The sequence below is a fragment of the Polistes canadensis genome, unplaced genomic scaffold (assembly GCF_001313835.1).
Source record: "Polistes canadensis isolate GaletaPanama2010 unplaced genomic scaffold, ASM131383v1 scaffold_44, whole genome shotgun sequence".
NCBI lineage: Eukaryota > Metazoa > Arthropoda > Insecta > Hymenoptera > Vespidae > Polistes > Polistes canadensis.
In genome coordinates this window covers 636,531-641,783 of record NW_014569591.1, presented here as the reverse complement: position 1 = coordinate 641,783, position 5,253 = coordinate 636,531, and the positions used below count along the sequence as shown (strand labels likewise).

At 36.1% G+C, this 5,253-nt stretch overlaps 1 protein-coding gene and 1 long non-coding RNA gene across 6 annotated transcripts in view; one reads left to right on the top strand and one right to left on the bottom strand.

Moving 5' to 3' along the window:
* LOC106785027 (autophagy-related protein 16-1) overlaps positions 1-5,253 on the bottom strand; it is a 384,411-nt gene that overhangs the window by 324,960 nt on the left and 54,198 nt on the right. The gene's annotated exons all lie outside the window — the stretch shown is intronic.
* LOC106785028 overlaps positions 1-5,253 on the top strand; it is a 64,541-nt gene that overhangs the window by 10,611 nt on the left and 48,677 nt on the right. The window contains exons 4-5 of one of the 4 annotated variants that reach the window (XR_001381481.1): positions 2,037-2,288; positions 3,056-3,318. The exons of the other annotated variants lie outside the window; for them this stretch is intronic. This is a non-coding gene — a long non-coding RNA (uncharacterized LOC106785028). Of the gene's footprint in view, positions 1-2,036; positions 2,289-3,055; positions 3,319-5,253 lie in introns of those variants that run through there. 4 annotated transcript variants of the gene reach the window in all.

The following is a 5,253-nucleotide window of genomic DNA, read 5'->3' as shown; positions in this document are numbered from 1 at the left end:
TCTCTCTCTCTCTCTCTCTCTCTCTCTCTCTCTCTCTCTCTCTCTCTCTCTCTCTCTCTCTCTCTCTCTCTCTCTATGCTTCTACAGATACCGAAGAGAGTGAATTCACACGTATACATTTATGCGACACGTATATATTATATATTCTATATATACTCTATATGTAATATAAATGTACATAACGTACATCAAGGGGGTGCGAATTGTTAAAACGGACCTAAATGTCCGAAACTTGAGCCTCTATGGATGATGTCATGCAGCTTATAAGCTCAACCGAATATCGATTATCGATATTAATGTTGATTATATACGGCTGGTAACTTCGTGCACAATTTTACCACGTGGCTTATTCTTTTTCTTCTTTTTTTTAAACTTATTAAAGCTAATCTTAGATGATTTAAACTTATCGTATATAATAGCAAATGTAAACCATTGATCTACACGTTGTTAGATCAGTTAGAAGGGATAGGGGAGGGGGAGGAAAGAGAAAAATAATTCTATCGAAATGTGTTGACGTTCAAATTTTAACATTTAATATGAGAAATAAAAATGGAAAAAGATTAAAATATGTTACAGGTGACAATTGGAATTCGATTTTGCAAGAATATATTCATGGTCATGGATTGTTATGTTGAATAACGTTTAATAAAAGAAAATCATTTGTAGAATTAACGAGAGTAACAATTGATCAACGTTGAACGTTGTCATTCGAACGACGAAATCAAAAGTTTACGACGAGGAAAAAACGAATTCGATCGTACAATTAGTTCATTTTCAATTTTTACAGATCTCAGTTTCTTTTCGTTACCTTCCTCCGATCTCGAGATTATCGTACAAAGTATCTTCTACATTTACGTGGCCTAAATGCAAATCCTAAAGCAACGATGTGTTTTCGACGGGATTACTAGGGTTTTTTATTTTTTATTTTCATCCTTTTTTTTCACGAGACTCCTCTACAATTCGCATTCTGTTGTTTCGTATTAGCGTACGTTCGACGATGCTTTTGATAAATACAATGAACACGACAGAATGCGAATTCGAATTTCGTAGCGTGAACATTTTGTTCGGGCAATGACGTTGCCGTATTACATCAAAACGCGATTGAAATCGTATTTGTAGTTAACTTTAATGTTCATTGTTCGATCCGAGATACATCGATAACTGTCGAATCACTAACTAGTTTCAACAATAAAAAAGAGGGAAAGAAAAAAAGGAGGACAAAAAAATATTGATGAATTTCGACACCAAAAAAAAAAAACACACACACACGACAAACAACGCGTAGAAACTTTTTAATTCGTATATATTGTGGTTTGGTACGGTGGTATATATATAGATAGATATATACGAAGAAAAAATAAACGAGATACCGTTTCAAATTCGCAAAGTTATTCACACTGATACACGATAAAAAATATTCCGGATTTAATATCTCTTTCATATATACCCCATTGAGAGAATATTCTCGCGCGTCGATATGACAGCGTGGATAATTTTTTATAAAGTCGACAAAAGGGGAACAAAAAAAAAATAAAAAGAGAGAGAGAGAGAGAGAGAGAGAAATGACTTTGAAGCGACGAAAATTCGCACCGAGACGAAGAGGCCTCAGTTCAAAGAGCAATAAAATGCGAAAAAGAACGTTCTCTCTCATATGGAACGATACCTACATGTATGTATTATATCTATATATACGTGTATATATATGTATATATATATATATATATATTTAGCTCTGACGGGCAGACAAGAACGTAAACGCACACGAATAGTTGTTACGTGTATATGTGAACCAAGGGAGGGAAAACTGGTCCACGAAGAGACAGAGCAGCAGCAACCGTGGATGCGCATTTTCGCATGATGCCACGATTTTTCTGCTCTTCCATCTCTTGCCGGTGCTGGACCAATTCGCCAGTTCCCCCCACCTATCCAGCCATACATACATGTACCATGTCCCCACCCCCAGTCCCACCCCCACAGAAGCCGAGTGTACGTTGTCACTTCTTTTTTGCTTCTACCCCTTTTGGTACGAACTCTAGGTTGCATGCAAACCGCTACTACGACGACGACGACAAACGCAGATATGCGCACGCGCACGTTCACCATCATCCATCGTGGAAATAAAAAAAAAAAAAGGAGGGAAATAAAAAGAAGATATATATATATAAAGAGAAAGAGAGAGAGAGAGAGAGAGAGAGAGAAGGCGCACGACATTGCAGCATCCAACCGTCCTCGGATTGTTGAAATTCAAAGCCCACCGAGAATGAAGAGCGTAACGAACGACAAAGTAGGTACGTGTAATTTAAAAAAATAACTCTTTCTTCCTTTCTTCTACTCCTTTCTTTTTCTCAGCAAGGCATAACGAGTCGCCTAATTTCTTCCTTCAAATTTTTCTTCTCCTTTTATTTCGTAGTCGTTCTTGTCAAATATTACCACGAGCAGGTTATAAAATTTCTGAGTAAAACATACTCGTCGTGTAGGCTTTACCTACAGAACGCGTATCTGACAGAAATAAAACGAAAACGAGAGAGAGAGAGAGAGAGAGAGAGAGAGAGAGAAAGAGAAAGAGAGAGAGGGAGAAAAAAAAAGAAAAATCTGTAATTTATTATTGGTTTTGTCGCCGATTAAATAACCGTATCGTGATTATTTTATCGATCTCGCGTAACATCTTATTATTATTACAGTCGTTAAATTTAACGATACCTCCAATCGACTTTAACGATCCCTCGAGATTATCGTACACCACCTGTGATTTCTTAATTAGCTCGTAATCATATTTTATATTCGATGTATTATATTTACGTATATTATAAATATAACCAGATTATTACTATTTAATTCATGTAGATATTTTTGGATACGTGTGTGGAAATAACACGGAACGAAGAAAGTCGTGTGATTCAGTGCGAATCTCTGTTGGATGGGAATGCCGGTGTTGGATGCGATGCGAGACGTTTGAAATTACCTTTGCTCTCTCTCTCTCTCTCTCTCTTTCTCTGGTTCTCTTTCTTTGAGGTTGGGGACCCTCTTAAATTCAAGAGACACGCGCTTTTTAAAGGGAAGATGCCAACGCGAATTCCACGGAAGCGTGCTTGCGGCTCTAATTGCGAGGAAGAACGAAACGGTGGTCAGCAAGCGAGATGGATATTCTCGGTCGGGACATTCCAGTGCTAATGCCTCCACCGAATAGTCCTTTTACGTTCCTAGACAACCGTGAAAAAGGGGTGTTACGTTCGACCGTGAATGGGAACGAAAGAAAAAGGTTTGGCTTGAAAACAAACAAAAAAAGCAAAGATAGATAGAAAGAGAGAAAGAGAGAGAGAAAAGATTCGTAAACAATTTTATTCTATTCTTGTGTCATATTTCTATTTCATATTTTATACGTATTATAATTGATCGAAATATCGAATACGAATAAAACTTAATATTACTGTCAGATAGTGTTTTAACAGGATAATATAACGAGGTGGGAGGGGGGAATTCTAAATTTTAACTTTATCTTTTCGTATGAAGATACATAAAATGATAATTACCTACGTACAATAATCGTAATTACATTGAATTTTCCGAATTGAGGCTAAATTCTCATTTCATTTCTATTGACTAGGTAGGTAAATGGAAAAGGTAATAGGTGGAGAAAGTTAAAGGACGAAGGTTAATACCGCGTGTATGTTATATGAAAGTACTATCTCCTATTATAGCTAGATTATCGTTATCACTTTGTAAAATGATCTTTACTTGGGTCGGATAAAACCGACATAAAGGGAGAAAGCTCATTTAAACGGTATATCTATATTAATCGTGTACTTACCCGAGAGAAAAAAAAAAGAAAAGAGATAGATAGTGTAAAAAGAAAAAAAAGAGTAGAAAAAAGGTTAAAAGAAAAAATCAAAAGAATTTGTGAGAGAGAGAGAGAGAGAGAGAGAGAGAGAGAGAGAGAGAGAGGGAGAGAGAGAGAGAAAGACTATTAGAATTTGAATAAAAGCATTGTCGAGACTTACCAGGGGGCTATAATTTTTTCTGAAAGAGATTTACCGAAACCTTTCGAAGGAGGACAAGAGATCTCGATATGAGCGTGGGGATCGTCTGACCGGATTTTCGAGAAATTTACGTCGAACCAGAACCCGACGTCTAGTGAACTTTCTCACCGTGAATATAAAATATAACTTGACGTTTTTCGCGACGGTTTACAAGTTACAATGATTAACGATGCAATCTCTGCATTAAAATATGTTAGTTAAAATATATAGGTACTTATATATATTGTATATATAAGAGAACAATCTATGTAAGAATATTTTAACTATAATATATATATATATGTTAAAATATCGATTTTCTCGTAGCAAGTAGGAATCGGGCGATCGTGCAACAAACAAGTTTAGTCCTAGTTCAACGCTCGAATCTTGAGATTTAACGGTTGTGTCGAGAAGTCAGTGTCTTCTTGCAAAGTCCTCGAACTATCGTTAACTCACGTTAGATCATTCGTTTCGCTTCGACGACCGTTAAAGGACTCCGCTGTTTTTCGTTATCGTCATGAAAATTTATCTAGTAATGCTTTTGATTTAAAAGAAAAACAAACACCTATTTCGTTTTATACAAAATCTCTATTTTCTAACTCTTCAAACATTTATATATTCGTGTATATTTTAATATAAAAGTGAATTTTTTTATAGTATAATATATATATATGTAATATATCGGAAACTTTATTAGAATTACATTGATCGTCCCCCTCAAAAAAAAAAAAAGAAAAAATACGACAATCGAAGAAAATTCGTTCGCGAATACAGATCCCCCATCGTCTGTAGCGGAAAAGATTGTCAGAAGGGTCAGAAATAAAAAAAAAAACTAACGACCATTCTGAAACGGTCGGAGGAACATAAAAAAAGAAAGAAAAGGTTACGGAAGCAGGGATATTACATTGGAACGCGATTTAAGAGGGCAAAAGGACGAAGATCGAAAATATCGTAGTCGCAAATTTTGGTTCAGACCCTTTTTATTTTTATTTTCACGTAATCGAAGCCTATCCAAAAAAAACGAAATCGGTCAGAGACAAATTCCAAGTCCTGAAAAACAATAGTACAGATAAACGAGGTAGACGTAGTACTATAATACGAGAGAAGAGCTTGGTATCCGCAACGTTATTACTAGAGTACACTGTTCCCTCTGTTCGTAGATTCCTCGAGGCATGGAAAAGCAACACAAGGTGGCAAACGTGTATATACACACGAACGGGGAAGGGTGTGGAAGGAG